Source organism: Pezoporus occidentalis, unplaced genomic scaffold, assembly GCF_034315485.1.
Source record: "Pezoporus occidentalis ecotype Australia unplaced genomic scaffold, CSIRO_AGI_Poc_V1 ctg11, whole genome shotgun sequence".
Lineage (NCBI taxonomy): Eukaryota > Metazoa > Chordata > Aves > Psittaciformes > Psittacidae > Pezoporus > Pezoporus occidentalis.
Genome location: NW_026912886.1, coordinates 14006553 through 14025239, shown reverse-complemented (window position 1 = coordinate 14025239; position 18687 = coordinate 14006553). Strand labels below are relative to the sequence as shown.

The window sequence follows — 18687 nt, the reverse complement described above, 5'->3', positions numbered from 1 at the left end:
ATGTAAAACATGAGCATCCCCTTCTCGAGCTGAATTGCAAAGGGGGGCTCTGGGCCCGTCAGGTGTCACAGCGCAGGCAGAGCAGGGGACACCATGGTACCAAGGGGGACAGAAGAGCAGCAAAGGAACAGCTTTAGGTTGTTTTATCTTTGTTTTGGTCTCAGCTTCTGACCTCGCAACAAATGAATGCAACTTTGCATGGACAGAATAAAATAATTCATCTCATTTTCCAGATGGGAGCAGGGATTGTCCCTTGTTTGGGAACTAGCGAAGGGAATTAACAGAATTTCACTTTATGGATCTTCTCCCTGATCTTTGGCAGATCTTCATAGGTAAACTTTGATTTCAGTGGAAGTCTGGCACAGATCGTCTCTGGGCCTCCTTTTCTTGTTAGCAAAACATCATTTCCATACCTTACAGGAGCGTTATGATGATTCATGCATTAAAGATTGTGAGATGCTCAGATTTTGGAGGTTATTCACACAGGTGACATAGACAAAGACGGACTGCTTTGCAGTGCATTAGATGAGCCATGCATGTCTGATTAAAAGACAGATGGACATTCAGAGGTTGGTAGCAAACATCAAATAGAATAGAATTGTTCAGGTTGGAAATGACCTTTAAGATCATTGAGTCCAAATGTTAACCCAGCACTGCCAAGTCCCACCTAAACCATGTCTCTGTGTACCACATCTACACATCTTTTAAATACCTCCAGGGATGGTGACTCCACCATTTCCCTGGACAACCTGATCCAGTGCTTGACAGCCCTTGCAGCTTCACTTCAGCTAGGCCATTCATCCTGCCACCTTTTCGGGGAGAGAAGCCCAAAGTCCTACGTGACCATTCTCAGGTGTTTCCTAACACATCAATAGATCTTTGTCTTTGCTGCCACTTCTACCAAAGCTCTGATAGAAATACGTATTTGGCTTGCAAATCCATTCTCCTTGGTTTTGTCAGGAAGAGCTGCCTTTTAAACCCTTCAAGTGTCTCCAGTGCAAGTTTTCACAAGTGCTGCAGAAATATTTATTGTACTAGGATGAAACCATGGAGCTGTGCTGATGGCTTAAGCTCCTGAAGGTATCCATGGAGTGGGAAAATCAGGCGCGAAGTTAGCTCTGCCAGCACATCCTACAGATTTTCATGGCTAATAGCAGAGGTCCCATAGACATTCTTATATCCCCTGTTGCTCACTGCTTCCAGGTCCTTATGGTACAGGAATGCCAAAAGCTAACTCATACACAGTGACTTTCATGCTAGGATAGGCTCTTGTTCAGCCCTGAGGGGAGCCAGTTGCTCCGGGGTGCTCTCTCCATCAGGTGTTTGATTTGCTCGTAGGAGGAGGGGGCAATTTGTCAGGGGAAGATGGCATTGCTGCCTGTTTTACACCCAGTTGTAAACAGCTTCTTGGCAACACCAGACCTCTGTGTGCTTTCTCCCAGATGAATGCATCAGTCTCACTGTTCTGCACAGTAATTGTAAACCTCCAGAGCTTGGAGCATGAAGCATTTAAGAATAATGAGACCTCTTTTTGTATTTCCTTACATGAGGTCACATCATGACATAAGGGGAAATCTGCTTCAAAATGGACATCACAAGGCTGTTCACCGACTCCTGGCTTGACTAAGTAGCCACCATTGGTATGTGTGGAAACCAGTTTGTTTCAGAGGGTTGAGTTCCTAAATACTCAAATCATACACATAACTGCTTACAGAAGGCATTAGTTATGCTTAGTTCCCTAACAAGATTTATGTGTGCGCTGTGCTCAAAGCAGTGAGACCATACCGTGCAACAAATGCTGTTCTCTGACAATGCGACTCATGCTCTAGGTTTGATACTGCTAATTTATCACAAAGGCCTGACAAGTTTAACAGTACATCAGGTAGATTTACTCTTACTCTGAGCCTAATGTTCCTCGTGCTCTTATATTCTGGAAATGAGCCTTTGGTGAGGTCCAGAGGCTGGCTGAGAGGTGTAATGGGACTCACTCATGGCTATTGTCAAATCTAAAATGATTCCTTTGAATATTGTCTGCAGCCTTTAAGATGCAGACTGCAAGACTTTAATGCTGCCAAAGGGTTTTTCTTGGTAGAGAAATATCTTCCTCTTGATATTCAGCAGTTTCTTTATGGGTTGCTTGGTCTCTAGACATGAGAAAAACCTGGCAATTTTGATCATTTGAAGAGAATGAGTAATGCATAGTGCTTAGTACAGTGTGTTGCTCTTCAAATCACTGATTATGCTTTATTTTCTATTATGTTGAATGGAGTGATTCTATTATGGCCTATCATTTTCTCCTTTTACTGCAGTTTATTTCAAGGATTCCTGCTGGAGTCCCATCTACAGACCATTTCTAGATTACAATTGACTATCTAAGACTGTTTCAGGAATATTTAATGGGCCAACTCAAATTAGCCAATCTGAAGGAGTGAATTTTGGCCTTGAGAGCTCTCTGAACACATGCCATTCTGCAGAGCAAAGGGAAGAGGCTGCCTGCTGTCAGAATTTCAGTAGGTGTCAGTGTGGATTTTAAGCTGGATGCTCAGCCTGAGTATTTAGGTTCTTTGTGAATTTACTACAGTCCGCAGTTTTCAGCCCTTGGGTCAGTTTAACCTCCTCTTTTCACACTGATCAAAGATTGCTGGTGATAGATGGTCACTAACTTTGATAACAGAGCCAGGATTAAGAGGGTTCTTTTGCTGCTGTAGTTATAAGTCTCCACAAAACCATGACCTGAATATCCTGCCTGTGTAACACAGCCACAGATCTGGCTGAGGCACAGGGTGAGGTACTTCACATCCATCCTGGTGTGACCTTCAGCATCCTTATCTGGCAGGAATTGCTAAGCCTGCATGGGAAGATCAAAAGAGTTCCTATCATTCAGCCCATCAACATTTGGGCCTAACTCCAGTTGCTGTCAGGAGTACATCAAAGGTAAGCACAGGAATAAATAGGCAAATTATGGCCATGAAGAAAGGTGGGCTGCCTAATCTTCAGGGGACAATATTCAGTGACAACATTCACAGAGAACACTGGGATGGGTGAGAGCAAACACTGAGAAAGGTGGAAGGCAGCAAGCAGTCAGTTCATGGCAGTTTATTCCAGATTTTGAGCAGTTTTTCAGCACATTTTACATTTGATTGGCTTATCTGACTCCAATCACTATGTTTTCAAAACTTACATGATACATACTGTCAGGAAATTCACTGCTTAATGATGGGACTGAACTCCCAAGCATGCTCTTCAAGCTACAGAATTAGCTCCTTTATATTCTTCCTCTTTAGCTTGAGGAAATTATCAAAAGGAAAAGAGCAAAATTATAGGCTTGAGGCATCTCTTTTCCCCAAAACCTCTTCTTTCTCTAGTTATTAAATCTTGCAAAGGTTTTAATTTCATAAACTGAGGTGGATACAGAGGTACTGATCCAGTAAATTGTCTTTCAGGGATCATTATTAAAATATCAGGGAATAATGTAATTTTCATTCTTTATGGGTTTATTTTTGATTCTGACCGAGACATAACTGTGTGTAAGTCACAGCTGAAAAGTGCACTGAGCATTCAGGGAATGGGGAGGGGGGAAACGTTAAAGTGGACCCAAGCCTTTCCCACCTATTTTCTAGGTGGTCTTCATTTGAGTGGCATTTATCAAGTCCAGAGAGCACCAGGAAGACTAATATCCATTACAGAGCAATGCAGATGTCCTCAAGAAATTAGGACAGCATCTTCAGAGAGGAAGACATATCCTGGCCAGGGCTCTCTATATTAAGTTTCTTACCTCTGCAGAAGAGTGTGGATTAGGTTGGGGGACCAGCAAGGTCTGCATGAACTTCTTAATCTACACCTTACAGTTGTCCACCATGAAAGTGTGTCTAGCCAGCAGCCTTGGGATGTGCTTCCCTCTCCTTTCTGCTTGCCAGAGCTGTTGTGCGTTTGTTAACTGATACCTTTTGCTCCAGAGATGGTGGATTTCAGGATTGGTTTTGACACTGCATCCCCTCTTTGAAGAAGCGCATAATTAGCTATTTCAGTATGGGAAATGTTTGCAGTATGTGAAGCCAGGAGCTGCGTTTGTTTGCTTGCTTAAATGAAGATGGAGTTAAGTGCATGCTTAACTGATTTCCTGGTGGAGGATCCAAGTTAGAACTTTGTGATGATAATTAGCAAAAAGAAAAGGAAAAGGTTAACCCATATTTGACAGCAGCCTAGAGAAGAATGTGAGTGCCCCTCTTAGTATTAAAATATTCCAGTGCATTTCCCTGGTCATGCTTTCATTGGGAAACAGCACTTCACAGAGAGGCCTCAATGCATGTACCTGTAAAATCTCTTGTGTGTTTGATGTTGGCACTTCTCTGAAGATGTATTTTTCCAACACAAGCCTGAGTCAGTAGCAGACAGCTTAGAGGAAAGGCTGGGCTCCAGGAACAAATACAGCTTTTGTCTCTTCTCTTTGAGGGCTTTGGATCACGAAAAGAAATGTAACCTGGCTGTTCGGTGTGTTTCTGTTCTGTGTTCAAAAGTCTGATGTGGAGGAGACCAAGAGCTGGTAATCGGTATTGAGTTAATTCCTGCCTTCATCGTTGCTGCCTTGCAAACTTCAAAGCAGAAAAGCTACTCTCTTTACACCTACAAGCATAATTTCCAGAGCTGAAGCAGGGTAATTTTCACATGCAAATTCAAGAGGCAAGCCTGCCTTATCTGAGCAGGTGGACATGCTGTTTAATGGGACAGCAGCACCTCTCCTTTTCTTCCCAGAAGGGGAGCAAGGCAGCAGAAATAAAAGGGTTTCTTTTGCTGTTGTTCTAGGGGAAAATAAGTTTACCTTTACAAAAGGGGAAAATGCCACCTTGTGCTTTGTTTTTATGCTTTGAATTGTGTTGAATCCAGGAAAAAAAAAAAAAAGTAGAATTCAGTTTACCATCTAGAGCTTTATATTACATTTTTCATCAGCTGTTGGAAGCATAATGCAGAAATGAAAGACTTTGGCAAAGGAACTGGTCAGCTTCACAATCCCCCTTGCTCACAGGCATTTGAAATACACAGGTTTGTGGACATTAATCCTAACATTATTAATGTAGTGGGAAAACAGGGAGCAGATTTATAGTATTTAAGTTCTCACTGTTGTTTTTGTCGATATTCTCTTTGGGACAGTAATTTCATTTGTTATTTCAAAAGCTGCCTTCTTGGTCTTGAGTATTGGTGAGTTTCTTCACTGACTGTAACAGTGGAATTGTTGGGAAGGAAAGTTATCCAGAGCCAAGAAGGGTGAGTGCCAGGGGAATAGGCAGGATAATAACTGCTGGGATGATTTAGGCAGGTCACTTTGCATGCTAGGTACTCCTGCTAAGTCATCTCAGAAGTGACCTGAGGCTTTGAGTTTCTCAGTTGCTCAGCTCCTGAAAACAGCTGTAGCTTAGGTTTCTCTTTTTGGCAGTTCCACAAAGCAGGCTGTGGTTTTTCAGTTGCAGAATTGTGGCTCTTCTGCTTTCTTTGCTTGCTGACCGTATCAGATTCTGCCTTGAGCTGGGTTGTCTGTTGGTGGCACACTGGTGAAGCAGGCACAGCTAGCAGGTTTGCAAGCATCAGTCTGCATGGAGAGTGCCAGGTATAAATGTATAAATAACTAAAGCTTATATATACTTGGAAAATTGCATTTTCACAGCAGAACCTCTCTGCATTAGTTTCCTATGTGGGTTGCCAGGTTTGTGAGCAGCTTTTTAACATGCTCGGGAAAAAGTCGCATCCTGACGCAGAGTGGTTTTGGGTGAGGGCAGTACTTTTCACTGGGTTGGTGGTTACTGGAGCTTGCTCTCCTCAAACAGCATGCAGGGAGTGTGCTGCTGTTCCCTGATCCCAGCATACAGGCCAGTGTGGGCTGGCTGTCACCTCCCTGCACTCCATCACATCTCTCCCAGCTGTCTGGGACACAAGCAACTGATGACCTCTGCAGAAACTGAGGACTTAATTGTTAATTGCTATGGACTCTTAAGTCTGATTAAAATCAGCCTTTATTAAATTAAATAAGCTCCATCTGTTAATAATGTATGTGCCCTTCCACTGGAGACAGAGAAAGCAAGTCAAAGGGAGCATCTTTCAGATTATATTCCTGTGTTTATTAAGGTACAGGATAGACAAGTGGCTCAGTCATTGAAGTCTAAGCCTGATCACCCCAAGTCTTCTGTCTCTAAGGAATCAAACCTGAACCCCAGCTTCAGCGGCTGCCTGAAATAGGAACAGGAATAAAATTCCAGATTCTATGGAAGGAATCTCAGTGCTTTGGGCCTCGCTCTAAAGTGTTGACAATAAAAGTGAGCCAGGAACTGGCCTGAAGTGATACTATGGGTGAAATAAGTCTTGTGGTTCCATTCTCATTCTTTTAAAGAACGAATTATGTTGGGATGGCATTTCCCCGGGAGTTTTCAGGTACCACTGTGGGAATCTTAGTGTGAAGACAGATGTAATTTGGCTGGGCACTTTGCTCCTCTGGTTTCATTCTGCTTTTTCATGCCCCTCAGATCCCAAAGTCAGTGAAGTACAGAGGACTTGCTGTTTGTGGTTTGTGTTTGCATGTATGCATCTGCCTTCCCGCTTGATGAAGCTTTTAATTTGCCCTGTGATATGCAAGAAAAATGATGCAGAACTGAAATCTAAGTGTGGAGGAAGTTTTAGTAAAAGAAATCCTAAGGAGGGGAGGTTGGTAGAATTGCAGTAGAGCTGATAAGATAATGCTGCCTGTGCTCTAAATCCCTTCCTGAAGCAGTCTTGTGGGGTGTTTGGATTCTGGGTCTGAAAGGCTTGTTGGACATCTTTTACCAATCAGCCCAGATGATTTGCAGATATGAATGACCCCTGGGCAGCTTTCTGATAGACCTGACATGCTAAAGAACCTCTGGGTGGATAATAGGGAGTGGTGGGGAGGAAGAGGCATCTCTTTGTCAGTGATGCTGTCACGTGTGTTCTGTCACCTTGCTTTTTGTGGCAGTGGGCAAGCAACAGGGAAACTGTGTAGTGCCTGCATGAGGAAAGTGATGCAAAATCCGTAAAAGTGGTCTTCAGTGGACCTGTGTGGAGGAAGAACCCTGAGGAACCAAAAGGCATCTCCCACAGAAGAAACTGAGCAGATGCTATGTGCTTAGGTACAAAGTGAGAGGGAAGTGCATCTTACCTGAGGTCAGAAAGGGATATTCCCTGCAGTCATGCACAACCCCTATCCTACCACAGTGTTCAGGGAGCTGTTTTTTTTCTCTTTAAATTGCAGATGGTGTTTATGCTTTTGTTTTTCATGGGGATCAACTTGACTCTGTCCACATGCTCCAAATCCAGGTCACCACAAAGGCTGGCGAATCACAGAAAATCCATTTAACAAAATGCCCGTTTGAAAAATGCCATTGGAAGCAGTGATGAAACTCCCACTGATTTTGTGTGGGCTGTTTTCTTCCAAAGTTGCCAGACAATGTGGTCGAGTCTCTGATTTGTTGTTTGAAAGCTGAGGCTCTATAAGGTCAATGGTCCTTCTCATATTTAGCTATGCTGAAACTATCACAAGGCCATCCCTTTGATGAAGTATATTATGCTGCAAAAATGAACTAAATGAATAATCTTTTGAGGAGATTTATTTTAGGATTGAGAAGGAAATGCACAAGGTTTATTGCGTATCTTGTTTCAGCAAGAGGAGAGCAGCTTTTCTTATGGTGACCTAAAGAGCGTAGAAAAAGCAAAGATAAAAGGATGTTAATTAAGAGAAAGCTGAACTTAGACTGAACTTCTCACGAGATACCGGAATGTTGTCCCAAAGGATGTGGTCAGTGCCTCACTGTCTGAGTCACTTGTAGTAATGCTAGACTGAACTTCTGTGCATTGAAAGCTGTACAGTGGTGAATGGGAATATTGCCCTTCCTCCAGGGGACAGATTCTGTAACCTCATTCATTGGTCTTTTCCTGCTCATTTCCATGATCAGGTCTGGCCTGTTTCAACAATTCCCTTATCAGAGAACAGCCCTGTCAGGTGTTCCAGATCAGTAAGATTTGGAGAGATATGACTGTACTGTTAACTTATGCCTGGTTTTATATCAGACATTTCTACCATCTACATGGAAAAAGTTCTCAGGCTGAAGTCAGACTTTTACAGCCAAGCAAACTTGTTTGGCAGTGAATTTGGATGAAAACACATTGCTTTTAGCAGAGATTAACAATACTGAAGACCTTTGGTCTTGGAAGATGCACACCTTATAAATCAAGGCTCATAATAATGTTTAAAAGCTTGGACAGAGCCCTTACAGGCTGATCAGAGAAGAAACCACAAGTGCAGTAACCAACAAAGAGAGTGTCAGAAAAACCAATGTGTTCATTCAGTATAGAAACTGCAAACTACAGGAAAACAAGGGAGCAATCTTTCCCCATCACAGTTTAGAAACAACCCTTACATAGGCTCATTCTCATAGTAGGAAACTGCTGCTGTGTGTGCACCGAGTAAAGACGACTTCCTTCGGCTATATGGGCTTGGCAAGGTTTAACATAGGAAATAGGTGAGAAATTTAGGCAAGAAAGGAAATCCCGTCAGAATCAAAGGAGAACACTGTGGGATGATCATTGTCAAATCAAGTGAGCCTGAAATCTCTCAACCAGCAGCAGAAATCATGTGAAGTTACTTTGAAAAGACTTCAACCCAACCCACCATTACTGGGACAATCCTAATCAGTCCTAATGACTCATGTGGTTATTGTGTATACACCTCCTAATAATCATCTGTTGTATTGGGTAGCAGTGGAACTTCATCACTGTCGCAGGGCCTTTGAAATGAAGGGATTTATAGCTTATTCGTGAGTATGATCTGACTCCACTGGGTGCTCCAAAAATCCCAACCAATGAACAAATACTTCTTCCAGTTGCCCTCTTGGTTGCCATGCCTGTGTTCTAGCTTAGCAGATTCAGAGCTTCAGTGGTGTGTAAAATGTCCTGCCTGGGACATCCCCCTCAATTTATAGAATCATAGAATGGTTAGGATTGGAAAGGACCTTAAGATCATCAAGTTCCAACCCCCCTGCCATGAGCAGGGACACCTCACACTAAGCCATCTCACCCAAGGCTTTGTCCAAAATGGTCTTGAACACTGCCAGGGATGGAGCATTCACAACCTCCCTGGGCAACCCATTCCAGTGCCTCACCACCCTAACAGGAAAGAATTTCCTCCTTGTATCCAATCTAAATTTCCCGTTTAGGTTTTAACCCGTTACCCCTTGTCCTGTCACTACAGTCCCTAATGAAGAGTCCCTCTCCAGCATCCCTATAGGCCCCCTTCAGATACTGGAAGGCTGCTATGAGGTCTCCACGCAGCCTTCTCTTCTCCAGGCTGAACAGCCCCAACTTTCTCAGCCTGTCTTCATACAGGAGGTGCTTCAGTCCCCTGATCATCCTCGTGGCCCTTCTCTGGACTTGTTCCAACAGTTCCATGTCCTTTTTATGTTGAGGACATCAGAACTGCACACAATACTCCGGGTAAGGTCTCGCGAGAGCAGAGTAGAGGGGCAGGATCACCTCCTTCGACCTGCTGGTCATGTTCCTTTTGATGCAGCCCAAGATACAGTTGGCTTTCTGGGCTGCAAGCGCACACTGTTCATTTTCTCATCAACCAGCACCCCCAAGTCCTTCTCTGCAGGGCAGCTCTGAATCCCTTCTCTGGCTCTTAATTCCTCTTCAGCCTCACAAGGTTTTGCTGTAAGAGATGGTTCATCAATTGCCCATGCCTGAGACAGAGGATTCGGATGTTGGCAGACCAGTGCTAGGGAGGAAAGTGATGTTTGGGGAGAAAAAGGGAAACCAATCCCAGATTTCTTTGGGCGAGTAGCCAGGCTTGACCAGCAGCCGGATAGATGAGCAAACTGTATTTTTGAGGAGATTCAAGAAAGGGAATTTATCCCAGGAGGGCTTTTGGGTATCTGCTTGCAACTACATTTGTTTTAGAGAATTGAACTGAATTTACTCTTTGGATTTTCATTTCCATGCCCTGAGTTTAGAGTTGCAGGTACCACCTGTTAACACTATGCAAACGCAATATAATTGACTCCCGCAGGAATCCCTCTGAAAGGCAGCACCCTGGGATTAAAGTTGCAGGGCCATCTATCTAAAATGATGTGGCAGATTTAATTAACGTGTCTAAAAATACACAGGCTGCAATCAAGCCTTTGCTTCTGCCCGTGCCTTTTCCCTGAAGGGGAATGCACACAGTTTCCCAAATCTTAGGTTCTGGCAGCCACCTGTGAGTTGAATTTATTGATGCATGAGATTATCATAAAATTAATTTGGACACTGCTGAATTATGAGGCTGAAAACCAGGTTGAGAAGTAGTTTCTCACTCAGTTTAAGCAATATGCTGTCAATAATGTGCTTTCAAACCTGTATGTAGAGCACTACAAGACAGCTACAGTTACAAACTGTAAATGCATGGAGGTGGGATGCATATAGCCCCTTGTGGCAAAGAAAGATCTCCGTAGTGTGGTCCCAGGAATGATTTGGAATGATTTGAATCTGAGCAGCAGGTAAGCACAGACATCAAATACATTTCACTACTTGCCACTCAGGAGACAGATCTTTACTACAGAGTTAGAAACTGGCATTGCACCGAAACAGCCAAGGAGCCTTCAGTCAATGTGTCTATCTGTCTATGCATCACTTGGGGTTTCAGGCTTTATATCCACTTTTTAATTAAAAGAACTTGTTTTTGTTAAATCAGTGGTGGGCAGGGATGAAATGCAGTTTGCCGAGACTGCAGTAGAGATGTTAGAGGAAAAGAACAAATAGCATCTGTTATAGTGCTAACACAGTCTGCACAGAAACTGCTCCCAGTGAGCCTTCTTGTGCTGGCACATTTTGGCATTGCTTTTTGTCAGTTGGTCAAAAAGGTCCTCCTGGGCTTTAAGATGCAATAGAGGGCCTGCAGTTGATGTGGCTGAATGAAGATTTCAGGTCAGGTTCTTCTCTGGTAGAGAATGATTTCAGTGAAAGTCTCCCAGAGCATTGACCTAAGTAACCTAACCAGCAGTAATGCTCCTTGGAACTGAAGTAATATTCTTCATCCAGGATTTTCAGACCCTGTAGAAATGTGTGTGGGGTTGGAGTCAGGAAACAGTGCAAATAACTGGTCACTGACTTCCTTTGCTGCACAGGAGGCTTAATGGAAGTTAGAGTTTGGAGCTTGTAACTCATCTACATGGTAGAGCCAAGTAGATATTGCCTCTTATACTTAATTCTTGTTTCAAGGTTATCTTAAAACCTAAACATTGATAAAACCCACTTTGGAGTAGCTGAAACTTTGGGATCTGCTGGATTCCAGTGCTTGTGACTCCTGGGAGAAGGGCTGTAGTGCACAGACCTTATTTCAGCCTGACTGCAATGGCTGCCTCCTGATTATCCGCCTTGGTTAGTGCAGCAGATGGCTGTCAGTGTCATGGGAACTCAAGTGGCCTCCCCAGCCATTTTTATAACTACACTTGAAGGAATAGATGGAGGTGCCAAGGTGACTGTTCCATTTTAAAGCCCAGTAAGATAAGATGATTGAGAAAGCTTTAAATAAAAGCTAACCTGTGGAAATCCCTTGACAAATCATCCCTTTGTGAACTTTTACTTCCTCTTGCATTGCCTTAATCTCCTCCAACAGACAGGCTAAAGAAAGTCCAAGGGTACAAGAGAACTATTTTAATTCAGGCCATGAACCTCATCCACGTTAACAGCTAGGGCTGATTGCAGAGGGCTTCTGCATGCGGTATGGCATGTGTCAGAGGGCTAAACCTGGGCTTCCTGCAAAAGAGAGTGAAAATATAAAATAGAAATGAGAAACTGTAAAATACATCCTTCTGATGAATAACTGGAGAAGCAGAGAACTGTTGTGCAATACAAAATGCAAATTCATGTCTCTACCATCAGACTTCTTTGCCATAAGCAAAGGCCTATGATAAACTTTAAGAGTACCATTTATGTCTGTATCATTGCCAGCAGTTGCTTTGGTTTGTATTTTCGATCACAGCAGGATTGCAGGGGTATTTTAGTGTGCCTGCAAATATGTGAACTAATCTAATGAGGTCTGATGGGCTGCTCACATGCCCTGTTCCCAAATCAGGGCTGTACAGTCAGTGTTGTGAGGCTTAATGACTTTGTGCAATGTTAAATTGTGCATCCTCTTGGAGAGAAGGTTCTGGCTCCTTTTCAAGGTCTATAAATACTCTGGAAGTCGGCCTGATTCCTTGTTGAGGACTGTGGGCACGGTGCAGGCTGGGTGTGTGTACATGTGTGCTCTGCAGGGAACCCCTCGCCTGTTCCAGAGCTCTTTTCTAAAGAGATGCTGCAAGACACCACAGAGAGAAACAGGCAGTTCTGCCATGCAGGATGGATTTAGCTACTTTTTCACCTTCCAAACACTTACAGAAATGTCAGAAGGGCATTAAATAGCTCATCTGTCCCCCATGGGTGTCCTTCCCTAAGGTGGGGAGGAAAGCACCCAGACCTGGGTCGGATGTAAGCAAGCAGAATCTTGTGGAGAAGCACCGGGGATGAGAATATGAGGAAGATATCCAGGATTGCGACTAGCAGTCAGGGAGAGTTGTGAGATGTAACAGCCCTCACGTCACTGAATCTGCCTGAGGGTGCGCAGAGATACACATGGGGGACTGTGAAGCTTAGCAGTGTGATGTGACAGAAGTAGCCCTTGTCTATGGGATTTACCTATTGCAGTTGTGAGAGAAAGAAATGAGCATTGCAACCTCCAGGAAATGCACTTGATTATTTTACTGCTTTTTACCCACAAGCAGGGGACTGAGGGCGAGTGCCCAGCCGATGGCCGGTTACCATCAGCTGTGGGTCTGCTGCAGTGACAGGAGGCACTAGGAATGCTGCCCCCAGCTCCAGCAAAGAAGTGCTCAAAATCATTGCGATAGCAGACACTGAGTCAGTCTTTTGGACTCCAAAGTAAATGCTTCTTCTGGAACTTACTTCTCAGTGGATTTTTATTAGAGTTGGCTGAGGCTGGAGAAAACAGCCCCTCTGACGTCAGAGGCTTTGTATCTGGCTGTTTCCATTTTTATACTGTGCTCCTCTGGGCATTTAAGGCTTTTCTGCTACCCAGCAGATCTGCCTGGAACCGCTCCGTTCCTTTCTGCTCCGATTTAAAGCAGATAAAAGTTCTTGCCTGTTGCCAATTAATGTGTTTCAGTCTAATTTCAGGTATAATTTGAAGTTTATGTCAGTGGATATTTAAATCTTTGAAACACAAACCTGGGGCAGGCCAGGTTTACCCATAAATAAGTGAGCAAAGACGCTGAGCCTAGTGTGTAGCTGTAGATATATGATCGTGCTCCCTCTCCCTCTGTGTTGTAAAATGTGTGGTGCTGCATCTGCTGGCTCCCAGCCACGTGTTTGAGTCTGTTTAGCTGTGGCTAGACTTGTTGCATGTGTTCTTCATTCATCACAAGCCATGTCTGAAGTTGGCAAGTGCTGCCGAGGCCATGGGCGGCAGCTCTGCCTGGTGAGCCATTAGCGCTGGGCTCGGCTGGAAGTCTTCTTCCTGCAGATCTTGAACGCGGTTCAGGCGTGCTCAGCAGCAAACCACAGCCAGGCTCACGTGCCTGCAGTGGTGGAAACAGCTTGACACGCAAATCACAAGTGTCACTTTGTTTAGCCAACGACTCTTGGCTGAGAAAGACCTGGAACTTGTGCTCGGACCTGCAAGAGACCAGATGGCTAATGTGGTCATCAGCCATTGCACTGTAATCCCACATCAAAACTTGGCTTTCCACAGAGGTCTGTGAACAGGAGTGAAATGTAGAATGTTAAATACAAAGCAAAGCAGAACCACTCCATTATAACCTGCAGTGATGGGAATTCAGTGCTGCTTTTAAGCAGCAGGGTTCTTAACTCCAGGCTTTTTCTATTTGGTTTTATTTCCCAAACCCTGCATTATCTTGTTAGGAGAGACATTATTTCCCTTTGGTAATTTCTCTTCCCGTCCTCAACCCTCCCGCATTTTCTCAGCTCACAGTGGGGAGATTAAAATTTATAGTTGTTGGAGTCTGTCTTTATCTCCCCCCTTCCCTAATTCTTCAACTCATCATGCTAAAATAGCACTAATTAAATCTGTTCTCACTTAAAATGCAGTCCTGCCTCCAGTAGGCAAAATTACATCTGGACTCTCCTGAACCGGTCTCACCTTGGCAATATTTCAACAGAAATCAGTGGCACTACACTGGAGTAAGGTTGGTGTTGATAGATCAGAGTCAGGCCTCTGGTTATTTGAGTTACATGCAGCCAGTACACTACTGTCTGTCAGAGTTTGTTAGCTCACGTGTGTGGTTATGTGAGCACAAGTACATTGCTTGTCTGGGTCAGCTCAGGCTCAGCACCAGATCAGCCAGCAAGGAGAGGGAACTGCAAGGAGCTGTTCGGATCACCTCTCTGAAGAGGGTTTATTAGCCTCGGAGCAGTGTCCAGCCCACGGCGGCTTTGTGCTGCACCCACATGAGAAAGGCTGTGGAGGTGATAGAGGAAAGACACTGTCAGAGCTGGCAGCCAGAGTCCCTGTGTCACTGCTTTTTGCAGTCAGGTTTATCCCCACCTTTCAGTACCTATATAATGAAAAATTGCTGGTAGGTTCCTCTGCAAGCCTTTGCCTGGTGGGTATTAGGAGAGTGGGGAGCACTTTTTGGATTGAGTCTCTAGTGTGGACATGTCCTTGGAGGTAATATCCCAGCCACCTGAATTCACCATGTGCTTCCAGCTGGCTGTGCCACTTTTTCTCATGATCTGTCCTGGACTCCTGTGTCTCTGTACACAGCTGTTGTCCAGAAGTGGCTGGGTTTAATGGCATGGGAACTTCTTCCTCCTGCCAGAGGTTTTGGTACCAGTCTTTGCATTCCTTTCCAAAAGGAGAGCCAGAGACTGCAAAGTCCACATGAGACTTCGCTGTTGCAATTGACCCATGATATAGCAGCCGAGGTGGATATGTAGTTAGTAAATAGCTTTGAGAATTCTTTGGAATAAAAGATACATACACTGTAAGAGAGCTAATTATTTTTATTGCTAGGACTATGCTAAGCCACACTGCTAGGGACAAATCACATACTGCCATTCTATTTCTCTTGGGATAGAATAGGAGACTTGCTTAAACCCAAGAAAAACTGCTTCTGTGCCTTGCCTGATTCATGCTGCATAGTCAAATGCCATGGGAAAGCACTTGTAATACAAACACTTTAGTTTATAGGCAGACATTTAATTATCATATTACAGACTTCTCGGGACCAGCTGCCACATGAGATTTCTGGGTGGGACATTGAACATCAAATTAAAGCAGAGCATCACATGCCCATTTAGCTGAGAACCTGAGCAGAGGGTTTGTGCTTTCCTGTTCCCTGTAAAGAGCTTCCTGGATGATATTTCTGTGCAGATTAGTCATGAGAAGTGGGCATGCTGTAAGCTTGGTGACGTCTTTGTGACTGGATCAGAGAGCAAATATTGGGATCTGTTCAGCACGGGCTCCCTGTGAGTGATTACATTTCTTCTCCAAAGAATCTAGGTCATGTGCTAGGATCAGAGCACTGGGCATCTATGGAAAGCAAAACCAAAGTGGACTGTTTCTAAGCTTTTCAAACCAGAGTTTTATTGACAGTCCTGAATGCTTTGGGAATATGCATTATAGTCCCAGTACAATGTGGGAAATAATGCTGCATGTTAATATCTCTATGTAAAGGGAAGCTTGTAAACCTAGTTCTAATGCTGATATGGTTTGTAAGATTGAATTGTTTTCTCAGGGAAGTAAGGAGTATATTTGGGGATAAGAGTATGCAATGCTGTGTTCTCTCCTCACGCTGCTCTGCCTTTTCCTGCACCCATCACATCTCGCTGTTGGGTCATATTCCCATCTCCATTACCCTGTGTGCTCTCTGCACTGGGTCCCTGTCTTTCTTTCTGCCATTTCAGTTTAGTCCCTGTGTCCAGGGCAAGATGTGCTTCCCATATACCCATTAATTGTGAGTAAACTCCCCAGAGGGGCCTCAGGAACTTAGTGAGTCCAAATGCACAAGACTTCTGAAGCATCTCAGTCCTCTGCTGGTGCTCACCTGTAGACAGTGCCTACAGGAGCTTAGATACCTGGCTTTCTAAAACAGTGGCACTGGAAAACACAGTGGTGGCAGCAAAGAAATCCCTTTCCTGTAGGTACAACCAAAAGATATAACAAAAAGCTCTATCCTGCATTTATAGCCATGATTTGCTGGTTTCCTGGTCTGTTTTAGTGTGCGTTGTCAGGAAATTAGCTTACCACATCTTCCTACACCCAGAACAGGAGATGAACTGCCAGGAATGTTTCACTAATGTATTTTTGGAACACAAAATCCCATTTACCCTGTAGGGGAAGATTGTTCTAAATGTCATCTAAAAATTGCTAAGTGACACTGCCTTGCCACTGTGCTGTGCATGTCTGGGAGTCAATTACTCCAAGTTAGGACATGAACTTCTCTCATGGTCCCTTTTTACTCCTTATGTCTGTCCTATTGCTGGATCTGGTCTTTGCCTGTGAAGCCATAAACAAACTACAATGCTGTTCTGCTTCCATGAGATAAACCCCTGGCTGTGGGGCTCCCAGGGGTAGGTGTGGAGGTTCTGCAGGCTTTTGGGGGCTGTGGCTGGTGAACCAGCTCTCTTGAATGAAAGCTGGAGCTCTCTGGACTGGCACGCTGCTGTTCAGAATTCATGCGAGGCATAAAACAAGCTGTAACCTTTCAGAATGTGCTGTAACCTTTCATCACTGGGTCGGGGCGCCCAGCAGTGCTGGGGAGATGCAGTCAAAGTGACAGAGCCTGTGTGAGAGCCCTTGTGAGAGCTGTTTTGCTGAGAAGCTTCTGTTTCTGGTTAGGCAGTGTCTCCTCTCTAAGAAAAGCCACATTTAATGTACCTCTGTCTGTCGTGTTTGGTGCCGGTAAGCAGGAAGAGAAAGATTGCTGCTGACATTGTCGCTGCCTTGCAATAGTAGAGCTGGTCTCTGTTTCTCTTCAGCATATGTAAAGCAGTCTGTTAGCAGGGTCAGTGGTCATCATGGGCAACGGTCTTCAAGTCTACTGAGAGCTGGATGGTATTCAGGCTGCAAATGAGGCTTTACCAAGCAGCTTGGCTGGTGCTGCAACCTCTGAGCTCATGAGAGACATGAGCACATCCAAGTGCAAATACTGAAAGTGAAAAAGGGAGCAGGGGAAGGAGACTCCTAAAGCATGTGGGGTGTGTGTTGCTTGTTTAATGTAGGGGTTTTTAATTCCCTCCCCCTTTACCCTGAAGTCATGAAACGTTTTTTTTTTCCAGCAGTGTCATAGTATGAAGAAATACAAAAACACATCCTCCTGTTGCAATAGCATCTGCTGGTGGAAACCATGTGAATGTTTTGAAAGACCAGGAGTTTCTTCACAGATCAGGCTGATTAGTGTGTCTGAAGTGTAATTCGAATCTGCCCTACATTGCCACACTGCATATGATGAAAAATGACCCCTAGTCCACCAGGAGCATCCTTCATTCTTTGACACGCTGGCCAAGTGTCTTGGGATTTAGAAGAAAACACTTCAGAGGTGGGGGAGAGGGAATGAAGATGAATAAACCTAGAACATACTCTGTATAACAACCACAAGGTTGGTGAGAGGCATCCAGCTTCAAAGAAGTGGTCCAGGGACAGTTTTTCTTGGCTACACTTTGTGACTTTAGAGTTGCAGTATCATGGCATGTATCATAGCATAGTAGAAACCCAGCATTTGAAGCAGGCATCTCATTTCTACTGTGCTTCCAAGAGAATCCTGAAGTCTCTGTACATATCTTACACATATGGGGTGAAGAGAATGGAGAAGGGATGTGGCTTCAAAGGCTGTACGGGAAGGGTGAGACATGCACGTTGTAAAGGAGCATTACAATTGCTGTTCCTGGAATGAGCTGAGCATGGGATTGAACGTGTGGGTTTCCCCAGGAAAGTCCCTCCTGTGTCTTTGGTCTGCTTTGTTTTAGAAAAGCAAAGAGCCAGTTCTTACTAGTGTTAGTGTTTCTGGGATGCGAAGCTCAGATAACTGTGTTTGCAACTGGCTGGTGGGCTTGGAAAGGAGAGGATTCACACCATGCTGCTGTGGATGCATCTGAATGTGTCCTAGCTCTTTCCAGGAGTGAAAACTGGGTCTCCCAGAAGTCAGACTTTTATTTACAGGTAGTTGTCTTGCGGGGCTGTCACCCATAAATCTCCGTGGGGTGGCCTAAACCTCCCAGATGTGCCTTGCAAAAAGGAAACACATTTTTCCAAACCCCATCTCCAGTTCCCCTTTCACTGCACATGATTTCACACATACAGTGAGCTTGAGTTAACTTACAGTGACTTTAAGTCGCTGCTGTAGGCACTGTATGGGTGTACAATCATGAAGTTCCTGGGCTCGCAGGAGCTGTGCGACCATGGGGCTGGTGGCTGGCGTGTCCGAGGCCAACCCAGCAGTGGAGGGGGGGAGCAAGGGTGGGATGCAGCTATGCACACAGGGCATCTAAACACGTGAGGCTGACATGTGTGGGTTTCTCATCTCTGAGTCTCACTGTGGTTTTTGGTGGAGCTCTTTTTCCTTTTATATACAAGCTCTCTTTTCACAAAGCCTCCAGTTGCTGCAGTCTCACAAATGAGATCGTTAGGAAAAGCCA

At 44.5% G+C, this 18687-nt stretch overlaps 1 long non-coding RNA gene across 3 annotated transcripts in view; it reads left to right on the top strand.

Annotated features, from left to right (window-relative positions):
* Nucleotides 1–18687, top strand: part of LOC134170292 (uncharacterized) — a 105432-nt gene that overhangs the window by 73177 nt on the left and 13568 nt on the right. The window contains exons 5-6 of one of the 3 annotated variants that reach the window (XR_009967217.1): nucleotides 2310–2934; nucleotides 3621–5006. The exons of the other annotated variants lie outside the window; for them this stretch is intronic. This is a non-coding gene — a long non-coding RNA (uncharacterized LOC134170292). Of the gene's footprint in view, nucleotides 1–2309; nucleotides 2935–3620; nucleotides 5007–18687 lie in introns of those variants that run through there. 3 annotated transcript variants of the gene reach the window in all.